We start from the raw sequence: 15,809 nt of genomic DNA, 5'->3' as shown, positions 1-15,809 counted from the left end.
GCCCATTACACATTATACCACACACTGTGATGCCCATTACACATTATACCACATAAGTGCCGCTTATGATGATTGCTAGGAGGTTCTTGCTCGATGCCAGGGGTAACATGCTCAATGCCAGGGGCGTCATTATCGATGCCAAGCAGGTTCATGCTTGTTGCCAAAGGGGATTACATGCTAGTTGGACCCTTACTGGCCTATAAGGGTCCATTAAATGAAAAACATTTTCACTTTACCAAAACTTTAGACAAACTGTAATTACCGGTAATAAGCGACTCATCAGCAGAGTGGTCTGTGAATTGAACACTGTAGATATCTTTGTGAAATCCATGTAAGATTGATCCTCAGTCAGTTATTTGTTCTCTTAATTGTTTGCTTATTCATTGAGGGTTTTCAGGATCTTCTGTACCTGCTGCAGCAGCTCCTGTCCTGCTGTGTTTGGCATGGGTAGGTGGATAGTGGGAGACTTGCTCTGGCTTCTGCAGCAGCTCATGCCCTGCTGTGGTTGGGTAGGGTAAGTGGATAGTTGGAGACTTGCTCTGCAGCAGCTTCTGCCCTGCTGTGGTTGGGAAGGGAAGGTGGATAGTTGGAGACCTGCTCTGGCTGCTGCAGCAGCTTTTGCCCTGCTGCGGTTGGGAAGGGTAGGTGGAACAAAAATTGCATAAACATAAACTTTTGTCAGTCCATCAGACGGGCCTTAAGACGAGTTATGAAATATCAACTATTTATTCATTCTTAAATGTTATACTCCAAGAAGAGAAGAACAGCATAATTGACCAATATAACTTTTTAGTTTGTTCCTAAAATAGCTCCTAATTTTAACATATCAAAGGTAACATAATGGAATTATTTTGACTCATGTATTTCACTTAACAATACTCAAACTGGTTCATCAAGTTACTATATATAAACATTGTTTGGATGAAAATTCAAGCTGTAGTCAAATATTTCCACCCTTCTTATTAAAATCAGGTTATGGTAGATTAGCTATTTACATTTAAATAAAGTAGTGGATTTCCAGTACTGTTCCGGATTCTATCTGTCATCCAATAACATAAGTCTTGGGGCCCGGTACACTCATATTTATGGGGCCACAAGAGGCTGGTTGGTCATTGACCCCCTCTCCCCCTGTCTCTCCCTAGCCTCACTTAATACTTGTATTACTCAAGCTTCATACTCACCTATGTCCAGGGCCGGCAACAGAAATTTTCGGGCCCTGTGCACTGATATTTCTGGGGCCCCCCGACGTAATCCCACACCCCTCATATGCCCAGTACATGAACCCACATTCCTCATATGCCTAGCACATGTCCCCACACCCCTCATATGCCCAGCACATGTCCCCACACACCTCATATGCCCAGCACATGTCCCCACTCACTTCATATGTCCAGCACATCAGCACATGTCCCCACCCCTCATATGCCCAGAATATGTCCCCACACCCCTCATATGCCCAGAATATGTCCCTATCACCCTCATATGCCCAGCACATGTACCTATCACCCTCATATGCCCAGAATATGTCCCCATCACCCTCATATGCCCAGCACATGTACCTATCACCCTCATATGCCCAGCACATGTCCCCACACCCCTCATATGCCCAGCACATGTCCCCACACCACTCATATGTCCAGCACATGTCCCCACCCATCATATGCCCAGCACATGTCCCCACTCACTTCATATGTCCAGCACATCAGCACATGTCCCCACCCCTCATATGCCCAGAATATGTCCCCACACCCCTCATATGCCCAGAATATGTCCCTATCACCCTCATATGCCCAGCACATGTACCTATCACCCTCATATGCCCAGAATATTTCCCCACACCACTCATATGTCCAGCACATGTCCCCACCCATCATATGCACAGTACATGTCCCCACACACTTCATATGTCCAGCACATGTCCTCACCCCCCTCATATGCCCAGCACATGTCCCCACCCCTCATATGCCAAGAACATGTCCCCACACCACTCATATGCCCAGAACATCAGATGTTCACACACTCCTCATGTGTCCCCATAACTAGTACATCCCCAATGTAACTCAACTTGTAGGTAAGCTTAGAGCTCTTCCCCACTTACTTTTCTGTTGTTGCTGCCTGGATCTCTCCCATACACAGGCAGAGCAGACACAGAAGGCTGGACAGCAGAGCACTCTCCTCTCTGAATGGTTGCAGCCTGCCTGGCTCCTTGTGGTGCTGCTGCATGTCACTCCCCCTTCTCCTTCCTGCCGAGCTTTCTCCCGTCCTCGCCTCCCTCTCTCCCCTCCCTTCTAGCCTCCTGCGCTGCGCTCCGCCGGAGTTCAGACTAGTGCTCTGACGAGTGAACTGAGTGACATTTGCCTGCCACGCTGGGTGCCTCCTGGTGCAGCAGGAAATACCCAGTGGCGGCTCAATGCACAGCTGTGTCAGACGGCAGAGCCAGGCAGCACACTGACACAGGTGGGGGTGGGGCGGCACGCACAGACTGTCACTGCACAGTAGAAGGCTGCAGTGGTAACACAGCTTACAGACAGGCCCCGGCCGGGCTCTGGGGCCCTTCCATTGCTGGGGCCCGTCACACATGTCCCCCTTGACCCCCCCTGTCGCCGGCCCTGCCTACGTCTCTCTAGCACCATCACTGTGTCTCCAGCCTTATCCCTTGTCTCTCTGTCTCCAGCCATCCACTCATCTTAACTGTGTCTCTCAGCCTCCTACCCCTTTGCACCTCAGCCTTTCCATGTATCTCAACCGTCGTATTTCTTTGTGTCTCAGCCTCCTTCTTGTGTCTCAGCTGCCCAGGCCATGTCTCTCCAGCCAAACTTACCTTCTGCATCATGCACTGCTTAATCTACAGCTATGTCTTTACTGGTGAATCAGCACCTTTGAAATCTAGAGGCTCAGCTTCATGACAAAATGTTAGCTACATCGGACAGCCTGATGACTACAGTGCAGTGAAGTGAAGTACAGTACAGTGCAGTGACTCACGGGCAACGAGGACACAAGACCTGGACTCCCGAAAATCCTGAGGTGCACCTTGAAATCTCTGAGCCTGGTACTAATATCCTCTTTGTCCCCACATTTCACTGTTCCTGCTGTCATCATAGCTTATTGATAGTGGCCACCTTAAATTTCTTCTTACTGAAAGGAGGGCACTGCATGAAAATGAAAGACTGGTACAAAAACCAAATCAACATTTTAAGATGCCAAGTATTAATTTTAAAACATATTTTTATTTTGAATGGTGCAAGAACAAAAAGAACACATTACAATAACAGGAATATAACAATATATGGTTAGATACAGAAGTTAGCACAAAAGTAAGCAAAAAACATGTTCAAAAGGGATGTGGTCATCAGAAGACACGTGATGACTCCTGACACCCATCATCCCGAATGTAAGTATGCTGGGGTGAGTTAAGCACTCACAATGGGAGTTAGGTTGTGGGGCGGGGGTTGGGGGGGGTTAGGTTTTGGCTGTGGGGTGTGGGGGTAGGTTTAGGCCCTACTAAGGGGCTTAGGGTTAGGTTGCAGGGAGAGAAAGGATTTGGTTAGGCTTCAGGGAGGGGCAATTAGGGCTAGGCACTTACAAGAGGGGTTTAGGGTTAGTCTTCAGGGTGGGGCGGGGGGGGGGGTAGGTTTAGACAATTGAGCATTGAGAATATAGAAAGCAAAAAAAAACATACAAGTACAACAACATAAAGTAGGCATGGCCGACATGAAAAAAGGAAAGAGAAGAATAAAAGGACTATAGTCTAATAGTCATTGACTACAGCCCAGTAAATGTAATTGCTTGGTTTTATACCATTTGGTCGTGCAAAAAACAGCTATTGCCTTTTAAGGAAATCCCAAACCTGAAAAAAAAATTCAGTGCTCTCCTCCCAGTCCATGCATAAGGCATAAAGAAATTATGTTTAAATGAAGATAAAGATATATAGGTGGGTGGGGTGGGGTGTCACTACGAATCAACATAGGAAGATACATTTATGAGCTACAGCAAATATAATGAGCAATAGTTTTGTTTTTTTAATTACCAAAATGTAGCAGTCTAGTGATGGAAAGGGCAAATAAAATAAAATTGAGTTGTATGTGGGCAATCCCACATACACAGTAGGAACACGGCATTTTGGTCAGGTCTGATTTGCATAGGCCCATTAAAAAACTATGGTGTGGAAAAAATACCCATCATGGTATACTGTACATTATAAAACATATCCCTGTACAGAGAAAAGTACATAGAGCTAATTGAATACACATTATGCCGATTTTTGGGTTCTGCGCATGCGCGGGATGGGTCCTTTCATCTCGGCACAGAACAGTGAACACCGCTGCCTGATTGACAAGCAATTTCTTGGAGGGCTGGGGGTGGCCGGTGTTTTTGGTATTTTCCAGGCCAAGGCAGTGGCACCGATTTACTTTTTGTCCGATGTGTGCTAAGGGGTCCAAGCAGCGGATAGGCCGTCAGCATATACCGCTACTAGTTCCCATCCGCCACAGGGACCCCCGCTGCTGACTGCATATCTGCTGCTGGGACCCCGCTGCCGTGGCCCGTGGGTGCTCCTCACTTTCCGTGGGTGCTTGGACCCCGGAGCACCCACAGTTTCGGCGCCTATGGGCCAAGGACTGAGAAGCGAGGTACAGTTTCCTTGGCCTCACAAACCGACCTGTGTCTGCAAGCCTGAGTAAGGTTAGACTTACTCAGGCTGCAGTAGCAAAGAAACATTGCAACTGATGGTCACGATGTTCCTCTAAAGTGAAAATGCAGGAAGGGGGTGGTATGCACCTTCTCCCGTGTTTGCATTTCTTAACCACTTTAGTGGTATACCTGGAAAGTTTCCAGGCTGAGCTGCACTGCAGGAATGGGCTCTCCTGGAAAATTTTCGGGCATGCCACTGCTAAGTAGGTGTGCTCCAGTGGTGCACCACTGACGCACCACCATCTGGGAGCACACCCCCCCCCCCTGCATTGCTCCCCCATCCATGTTGTTCACCTCCCCAGCAACCGTCACGGCCCCGGTGATCGTACGCCAGATTGCTGGGGCTCCCCTACCCCACGCTGCAATTTACACCCGGTCTCACTCGGGTAGAGTTTGGGCACCCGAGTGTACCCAAGCCATCCCAAACTTCCCCAAGCAAACAGCTGAAGCAAGCAGCAGCCTCAGGGGAGCAGGGGCTGCTACAGAAGAGATGCTGGCATCTATAAGTGTGCACAGCACATTTTATTAGGCGGTGCACCATCAAAAAGGTGTACCTAGCACCATAGGCGAATCTAAGGGGTGCACCGGGCCACCCATTAGATTGCCCGGTGCCTGCAGCTTTAAATATTAATTGACCGCCAGATTACATCACCCCCACACTGGCGCAGGACCCGGGAGGGCTGCGCGCATGCCCAACTGCACGCAGCTCCTCTCATGGTCCTTTGCGGAGCTTGCGACCGCCGCCACGTGACTATGGGCGGTGCTGACTCCGGAAAACCTCCTCCGTCCGCCCGACTGACTCAGCGTGACATGGCGTGACGGCGTCCTCCCTCTCCTGAATGTGGTGCTGCTGCTGCGGCGGGTGCTAGCTGGCGCGCACAGTGTGGTTGTTGTGTGGCGCAGCAGCACAGCCAGCACAGGGGGGTCGCCTGACTATGGACTGTATCATAGTACAGTAGTCTGATGAGTCCTGCTTAAGTGGGCAGCAGTGGGTGCTGGTAAGACAAATTTTTCTGTGAAAAATCGTGCGTGCCCATCACCAATGTGTTTATTAAAAATAAAAAAAGGCTGTAATCTTTCTCAGTGCTCTGCCCAGTGCCACTGGGCAGGGCAGTGGGAAAGATTACAACTATTTTTTTATTTGTAAATAAAAGCCATTGCTGGGCTAGTGGGCTGGCCTGGCACTGGGCAGGGGCTGTGCCCACAATGGCTTTTATTTAAAAAAAAGGCTGTAATCTTTCCCAGTGCCCTGCCCAGTGCCCTGCCCAGTGCCCAGCAATGGTTTAAAAAAAAAAAAAAAGTTTAATCTTTCCCAGTGCTCATTAGTAGCTCAGCGCTGCATTACGGGTCCTTTGCGGCAGTGATCTCCTGCCGCTCCGCCGCTGTGTAGCGGTTCCTCGGTTGGTGGAAGGAGGTCAGAAAGTAACCTCATGCCGCTCTGCCATCGCTTGGCGGCAGGAGGTCACTTGTTTGGATTAGGTGACGTCCCTGGTGCAGAATTCGCGCCTTCTCCCTCGCCTCATGCCAGGCTCATTTATCGCTGCCGCTGCTCCTATTTAATGCCTGCATTCTGTAAACTTTTTTTTAAAACTGTGTGCGCAGTAGGTAAATTAGCGGCCTGTGACTCTAGCCTGTATACCCTTTTCACTGATATATAATGGGCATCTTGTGTGTGGCATATGTATGCTTGATGCTCATTAATAAATGAGCTTCACGTTGTGTGGCATATGTATAATGGGCATCATGTGTGTGACATATGTATAATGGGCATCACGGTGTGTGGCATATGTATAATGGGCATCACGGTGTGGGGCATATGTATAATGGAGCTTCACGTTGTGGGTCATAGGTATAATGGGCATCACGGTGTGTGGCATATGATTAATGGAGCAACATGTGTGTGGCATTTGTATAATGGAGCTTTACGTTATGGGGCATATGTATAATGGGCATCATGTGTGTGGCATATGTATAATGGAGCATCACGCTGTGGGACATGACTTGCCCCTGTTAAGCCACACCCTTCAAATGACACCACACCCTCGTTTAGGCCACGCCCTTCAAAATTTTCACACACTCCTGGCCGGAGCTCGTCTATTTCCGTCCTCAGCTCGCGGCCACGCCCCCTTCTCGCCGCTCGGCGGCCGGGACATTGAATCCCGACCGCCGAGCTCACGTCGAGCAAAGCGAGAACGGGGGGGGCACGGCTGTCGAGCGAGTCTTCTAATTACTCTGTGTAACAGTACATGCAAATAAAGTCAGAAACATGTATGCATGATGCAGGTATGTAGTGATATGACAACGGTCTGCTACATTTAACAATGCAAAACTTACATACCGTATTTTTTGCACCATAAATCGCATTTTTTCTCCAAAAAAAAAGTGGGGGGAAAAGTATGTGCGCCTTATGGAGCGAATACTGCAAAAAAAGAGCGTGCAAAAAACTGCGCGGCGTGGGTGAGCCAGCACAGATGGAGTATGCGGGGAGCGCCGGGTCCTGGCTGCTGCTGCTGTGCCGGCATCTCAGGAGCTGCAGCAGATGGGAACTAGTAGCGCTAACTAGTTCCCATCTGCCGCAGGGACCCCACTGATGATATCCCATTCACCGAACGGACCCCACAGCACACTGCACGATCCCCGCTGCCCGGAGCTCTGTGAGCTGACAAGTACCAGGGGGGGGGGGGGGAGCGGGCATACAAGTACCAGGGGAGGGTGGGGAGCGGGCATGCAAGTACAAGGGGAGGGGGGAGCAGGCATACAATATTCAATATTTTATTACACTATTTGGTTCAGAATATTTTTTTTCCTGTTTTCCCTTTAGGTGCGTCTTATGGTCAGGTGCGTCTTATGGAGCGAAAAATACGGTAATCAGGGCTATTTTTGTGCAGGCTCCAGCAGGAACTGAGGCCCTTATTCTAGTTCACTCTTTCAGACAAAATATTTCTTAGATGGACAAAACCATGTGCACTGCAGGTGAGGCAGGTGTAAAACCCCACCCAAATCTAATTATCTCTGCACAAGTAACACCTGCCTCACCTGTGCAGTGCACATGGTTTTGTCTATCTAAGAAATATTTTGTCTGAAAGAGTGAACTAGAATAAGGGCCTCAGTTCCTGCTGGAGCCTGCACAAAAATAGCCCTGAAGGTAATTGATCGATGGGCACTTCATTTAATGGAATACAGTTCTAAAAAGCAAAGTCTTTGGTAAAATATATTGCTGGTATTGTGTTAATAAGGGTGGGCACAGCATTAGGGAGTGCCTGTACACCCCTAACACTCAATGTGCGCACGCCTATGCTGGCAGCCCATTCAGTGGTGAGTATTTCTGGGGCAGAACAAACCTACCCTGGTAGGTCTGTCCTTCCCCAGGGAAACCCACCATTCAAGGGGTTAAGGATCGCATATGAAACACTACTGCAAGCAGCTTATCATATGCAATCCAAGCTGAATCAGGGCAATAGTACTTAAAGAGTAAGAAAATATTCTAAGAAGATGCTCCAAAGTGACAAGGGGAACAGGGCCATCTTAGCAGTATTATGGACCCCAGGGCAAAGCAGTGCAGTGGGGCCCTTACCTATATCTTCTCCTCTCTCTGCGTTCCTTATTGATATCATTGGGCATAACGACATTACACCCGACATTCAGTGCAACCAGTCGAGGAGGGGGGGTGCTGGCCAGTACTAATGGCACTGCCGTGAGCAACATTTTACATTTAATTTGCCCTGCCTTAGGCTGCTCTGTGGCACGTGTACTTGTGGGTCCCTCAGGCAGTACCCCTCTCAGCCCAGTGGAAAAGATGACCCTGTGGTGAATAGTCTGTTGCCAAGAGGATAATGCACCCTTAAGGCCAATACAGACACAAAGATGTGTAACGAACGACACATCGTTAACGACCATCGTTTACTATCTCCCTTGAAGGGGAAAGTGAATGACCAGTTAAATTCAAAAGAACGATGTTGGACGATGGATGATGGGCGATGTTCAACGATCTGTGGTCGTTGAAGTCCTAATTTTCTATCTGTCAATCATAGAAATGTCCAAAACAATGGGCAGGAATGTGGGAGTGTTGCAAATCCTGTGTTCAGCTCCTGTTTGCAATGTTGCTTACTCCGACTTATGTTCCTGCACAGAGCCTAGTTATCTTTTGTTAGAGTTTATCTTCTTACAAGTACCCTGACTTGGTTGGGACTTGTGTCACCGCAAGAGACCAGGTGGCATCTGAGTACAGGGTGGAGCTAGTCTGTCGTGGAAAGGCAGCTATTAGCAGTTAAGTCTAAGACCAGCCTACGTGCCAGTCGACTCAGGGTATAGTAAGAGAGTCAGGGTCCGGCTCAGGTGCTGCTGTGGCTTCACCACCATGGATACAGGCACACAATTCAGGCTGTACTCAACTTCTTGCAGACCTGCCAGTCACAGCAAGGGTTAACCCAGAGTACACCCCAGATCATCATAAAAGAGAGAGTGGACCACCCTCCAAAGAACTGAAGCCTTGGCAGATTTTGCAGTCAGACCAGTGGAAAACAATTGATGTGAAATTATGTCCAGTATCCAAGTGTCTGATGTGATGCTCGCCCAAATGGTTGCAAAAAGAAGACCATGACCACCCACCTTAGAAGCATCTGTGTGGCATATGAAACCAGCAAATATGAATGCTAAGGTAAAATATATAAAAGGAAAATAAAAACTATAAAATCCTTGAGGCCAATCCATCATAGCGCCTGACAACTATAGAGGTAGGGAAAGTGTAGCATTGTCCTGGCCACAAAAAAAACCTCCTTATATCCTCACAATGGAGCTGTATACACTAATGTAACTATTCTTTCTTTAGGTGCCCTCTGCAATTTATTTAATTATTGCGTGTCATATATCATCTTCTGTGTTTATGAGACAAAGATGTAGTTTTCACTCTGTGTGTGTGTGTTTCGGGTAGATCCGGCACTCAAGGGCTTTAGCTGGTGAACTGCTTGGGTGCTGTGGAAAACGAAATTGCATCTCTACGCCATTAATGTTTAACGACCGTCCTCTGCGCAATTTCATTACGCCATTTGCGTCTTATTAGCTTAAACGTAACTACCAAGGTCGGACGTTAAACATTGATGGTAAATTCTTTAAGATATGTTCCCTTTTGTTTTCTCTGTTTGTGCGAAGCTCACTGATTATACCCCCAATGTTGTACTATTTAACTTGTTACAATTGCCGTCAAGCAGCTGCAGGGAAGAGGGGTGGTGAAACAACTCACTATACCTGCCCTCCCAGATACCTAAATCAATGTAATCAGATGAACCTTTGTGTGTAGTGAAACCAATGACCACCCATCTACAAACAGTTTTTTTAGTCTCTGTCCAAATACCTGTAATTGTACCTATGATGTGGAGGGTCAATGAAGAGATGCCCAGTCAACTTTCTGCATCCAATAATATCCCAGCCTGTCCCCATTCCCCTTTTTGGTATAAAATGTGGTGTTAGGATCTGAGAGGTGTGGTGATCTATTGCAGAGCACAATTTCCCGAGGCCTCGGGAAACCTCTGTCCGAGCTCCTTTTTGACGGTAATTGATATATTTCCTTATTTGTGCCAGTTGTATATGTTAGCCGAACCTGCATTGCTAATCTATGTAACTGTTTCTTTTCATGTATAAACTGTATAGTATAGGGTCATAGTTTATATATATATATATTCTATATTCTGTTAATCTTTTGCGTCCACTTTGGACAATAAAAACTTATAATCACACGGGGTTGGATCCGTGATCTTAATCCAATCGGTGTGTGTGTTTTCATTACTAAATTACTAGAGTATCAGTGTCTTTTGCGCAGGATCAGCGTTGATCATTATCAAGCGCCTATAAATTGCTAAGGTTTGTGTATCAATAACTGGCCTAAGGTCATAATGCAGTGGTGTAAGTTCTTCCTAGTTCCCCGGAGGCAAGACATATATTTGTGCCCCCCCCCCCCCCCCCCCCCCCCACACACACAACTTTATATACAGATGGGGCTGACTTCATCTTTGCAGGGCTTGCATTTCTAATGCCATCCCCGTCATCATGCCAGCCCCGCCAGGGGGCGCACGTGTATGAGATGCTCGCGCGCCCCCTGGGCAACGGAGCCTTCCTTCAGTCCCCACTGCCTCCCCCCGCCGTTACCGACTTAACCCTGCCCGTCTCCCTGAAGCGGAGACGGGCAGGGACACGCAGCATCCCCGCCGAGAGACTGGGATGCCTGTGCATCTGAGACGCACGTGCATCCCAATTCAGTAAAGCCCCTGCCGCCGACGCACACCAGCAGGGAGGGTCTGGTGTGGGGCTCTATCTGTAATATATATGTCTGTTATGAAATATATATCTATATATGGAGATAGAGTGAGAGAACACATATATATTTCAGAACTCATCCACAGAAGCAATATCAATGGCTTTCTATTAATGGATTTAAACTTGCAGAAGTGCCCCCTTAGGAGCAGGAGCCCGGCGGCAGATGACTCCGTTGCCTCCCAGAGTTCTGCCTCTGTCATAACGGGACATACATTGCATAAACTCTCATTGAGAGATTCAGTCGCTGATGCCACTTATAGTATGTATATAATGTGATTGGCTGCAATAATTACACAGTGTATTAAGTGTGGACCTTCATATCCCATACAGCAGTATAAGGGTTAAAATCTGCTAAGGTCACCTTACAACTGAATCAGTAGCTTCTAGTCATATGCAAATTTGGTGTTTCCATTGTTTGAGAAGGAGAAGCCTTTAGAAGTCTGAGCTGGGCATTTGCTAACATCACTAGTTGCAACTTGCCGTTGTTAGGGGTAACCAAGTATATGTTTAATAAGTTAACGAATATAGTGTATCAACTGCATTCTCCACCGGTTTGTTATAAAATACACTTTAACAATTGGCGCAGGCAACGTGGGGCCTACAATCTTTAAAACCGGCACAGCGATACGGAGTGCATCTCATAATAATAGGGTGCACGTTTAACGCGTGAAGTGTACCCTTACTATTAATTGAGAATCATCCGAGGTGTGTCCGATTTGAAAGTTGCTAGGAATTAGGCCCAAGGACGGATGAGTTAGTTGTTATACTATATTTAAAGAATTCTTCCATTTTTTCCTTCTCCCTCTCTCGTGTGTTTCATTGGTACTATAAATCATTGTGTATTATGCATAGAGTATAGTTAAAGTGCTGAATTTTCCCTTGCCACAAGGAAATAAGGTGTTCTTTTCTACCGCTTGATGCTTGCATTGTATAGAGATTGTGAAGCTCAGTTAACAGAGCCATGTTACACAGCTAATTGGTTAAAACAAATTGGATCAATAGTGTACAAAGCATTGTTAAAGCATACGCTAGCATATGAAGGTATAAAGTGTGGTTGTATCGTTATAGCATTGTAGGCTGTGTTCTAAAGCTCTTGTCACGTGACAACCGGGCTGAAGAACACAGAGCGCAGAATCGACTGAAACACAGTTGCGTTTCTGACGATATACACGTGGTCTGGTAGGGACACGCTCAAACAGTATACTAACAAGGTTATTTTGACCAAGTATATAGTGTGAGAGTGAACAGGCAGAGCATGTGTTGGACGCCATTACACATACACAGTAAGTAACAGGCGTCATCACAGGAAATGCGTGCACGCGTGCGTTGTGCAAACGTTTGTCTCAGACGCTTTTGCACTGCCGTGCTCGCTCCCGGTTGCAACTGCATCCGTGTGCGCATGCGTGTCTCAGACGCAACTCCCGGTTGCGTGAACGCGCTTGTAACAAGCGCACATCCGCCTGTATCGGCACGTGCGTCTGGTCCTGAGGCCTTTGCGCGAATGCATTAGTGATGCATTTCCTGTAACAGGAATACATTGTGTATGTGAATCGGAACAATACTGCCACACTTTTATCCAGTATATATAATTTATTGTTATTATTTTAAAACAATTCAAGCATTGCTAGTACTTTAAACCTAAATTGTAAAGTATAATTGTAGGCATGGAATTTTGGGGGCTGAGCTACCATCCAGGGAATTAATTTTCTGTACAGAAAAGAAAGTCTGCCTGTGTGAGTCAGAGAGTGCAGTGAGTGAGTACCAGTCAAAGATTTGTCACAGTAGGCATTGACTGAAGGTGACCAAAGATTCACCAGAACAGGTGTTGGTTGCGGAAATCCAGATCTGGTAGATCGGTGATGATTTAAACTAAAACTGCCAAGTTGTCGGTTCTGTTTAAACAGAGAGTCACCAGAGGTTACAAGAATCAGTATTGATTTCTGTAATTAACCGTGCTATTGTTGCATATTCACAATCACCTCAGCTATTAGGTAGTTCAGAATTTGCCAGAATAGGCAGTAACTAGGCTGAGGTGCTCTAGTGGTTCCCTCAGGCAGTGCGGAGGGTCCATTACCCGCTCTTCGGGGTAATAGTTTGGTGGAGGAACTCAGAACTCCATCGGTCGCTTGACAGAAGAGGTAGCTTTCTTTTGAACAGAGGGGCCGTCTATAGTAAACATAAGGTATCCAGGAATAAGTGACAGCAAATGGGGAACAGAAGTTCTCAGAAGGAGGCTGTTAAGAGGGGCGTGAGTGTCATCCCCAAGGAATCTCCGGGATACATTATGGAAAAGAAATATGACACATCAGTGTCATACCTGAATGAATGGGTCAAGCTGACCAAGGAATGTGAGGTGAAATTCCCTGGTATTGGTAGTTTTAATCCTGAAATTCTAGATGCCGTAAGAAATCAGATTTGTAAAATTTCATCAAATAAGAAAAGATTAAAACACCATAATTGTTTCAACTTGTGGCTAGCGGAAGCACAGACAAAAGGAATTATAAATTGATTAAGAAATGCAGGTACGGTTAATATAACAAATGCAACTGCACCTCCCCCTCTTTATGTTACAGAAGGACCAATTGCCGTCAAGGGGAGCCCACAGCCAAATGCAATTATTAATAACTATGCAAATTTGTTCCCATTAATGACTTCTTTTACAGACCAGGAATCCAAGGATGGGGTATTACTGACGTCAGTCGCCTCCTGCCCGACAAATATGTGCTGCAGGCAAGCCCAGTTAAGGAGGAATCATGGTGGTTGCCGGGTAGATGAGACGACTGACGCCAGTAATCTACAAGGAGGGGCAGGTAAGTATGACACACCAGACACCACAGAGACAGCCATTTTAGCAGACAGAGAAATCACGTGTTTATGTCCACTCTGCACACTTCCTGCCCCTTATGGAAAGCCAGACACGGATAGGGTGACTCCAGTAAGGCAGGTGGGTATGCAGTGCCCCCTGACAAGGACAGACCTAATATCTGTAATCCGAGAGTTCCCTGACCCAAGACAAAACCTAATGGCCTGTCAAAAGTTTATCAGAGATTTAGGAAATTCACATAGACTTACAGATAAGGATTGGAGTATCATATTGAGAGCCTGTCCTCTCCCATTCATTGGCCAGGTGGGGGAAAACAGGATTTTAAATGATGATGACAATCAGAAAAAAAAAACATGCTTAATTAATCTTCAATTGAGCAAGTATTTCCCTTGTACTACTGAGTACAACAAAATCTTGAGCATTCGGCAAAAGAGCACTGAATTTCCTGATGAATATTTTGACAGGGGACATTTTGAGAATACAGACATCCCTGACATTAAGACTAGTGAACCCAACATAGAGAAATGGTTGTTTCTGTGGTTATAGAAGGACTAAAAGAACCACTTAGGACTAGAGTGCAATCCTCTTTTCCCGAGTGGAGAGACATGACAATAGACGTCCTTAGAGAGTCTGCCACTGACCATGACGATAGGATACGTAAACGTAAAGAAAAACAGACCGATAAATTAATGGCCCTTGCCATCCGTAGTTACAGTAGTGGACCAACCAGACCCTAGCATACTGGACAACAAAATACGACGACCCCAGTATGCTTCAAATGTAAATAGTAGGACATCACCATAAGTGAGTGTAAGATAGAAGGATGTTCTTACAACAAACAACCACAAAACGGTCGCAGACCCAACAACCAACCCATGTCTCATTAGACAGCTGGGGATATTGAGAAGAATAAATCTCAGGTTTCTCTGGTTTTGCATTGTCAATGCGGGAATTAATTGAGTCAGACAAGCCAAGACAGGTTCCTCATATTGACAGGAACCTGGTGTTGTGATTTGCACTGCAAATAACTTGCTGGGTGGGCGACCAGAGTAGTGACTTAGTAACCTGGTACTGCCAGCTGACCAATGGCGTGCTGCAGTGTACAATTCAACCCAGTAGCTCGAGCACTTCCTACTTGTCTACACAGTGTAGTTGCCATAGCACTACCGGTAAACAAGACTGAGGATGTGGTGTTGGGGTGTGTTTTAACTATTTATGCTCCTCCTACAGTCTGGACACTCCCAAAATTCTGCCTAAACATCAGCCAAGATCACTGAATTAGAACTTGAATTGATGAATTGTATAAATATTACCAGTAAAATGTGTAATATTGTAAACCCAGCAACAGTCTTACCAGGTGTGCCCTGCAAGGCACAAAGGGTGGGAGTTGGTGCTGAGGTTGCTGGAATGGTGGAAGTTAGTGAGAGCCTAGACGAACATGATTGCATGACATGTTTGAATCAGACCTTTGCAGCATATCCCCAAAGGGTGGTAACAACCCATTGGAAGAGGCAATTAATTTTTTTCTCTCTCTCTCTTTTCACTGATGGCAGCTGCCACAGAGACACCGAGACGGGAAAATTGTGCACTGGCTATACCGTGATAGATGGAGAAGGTATAGTAGAGGCTGGACCCCTTGGACCATCTCACTCAGCAACAGTAGCCTGATTAGTAGTGCTGCTGGCTGAGGGAAAAGCAGTCAATATTTATACAGACTCTAAGTACGTTTGTTGGGGTAATGCAGAAGTTTTGGGGCCCTATGGCGCCTCAGAAATTTTGTGACAGTAGCTGGCACTCCAGTGGCGCAAGCGTTGTAAGTTCAAAGATTCCTGACAACCACACAGCTGCTGGACAGAGTGGCTGTTATCAAGTGTAAAGCCCACACCTATCATAAGGATCCAGTGTCACTTGGTAATAGCTGTGCTGGCGAGGCAGCTGGGTGAGCCACGCGCTCTGCGTATAATGTTTTTGTTCCCCTGTAAATGTC

This window comes from Crinia signifera, chromosome 1 (genome assembly GCF_055691185.1).
Source record: "Crinia signifera chromosome 1, ASM5569118v1, whole genome shotgun sequence".
Lineage (NCBI taxonomy): Eukaryota > Metazoa > Chordata > Amphibia > Anura > Myobatrachidae > Crinia > Crinia signifera.
Note: the sequence above shows the minus strand (reverse complement) of the source record.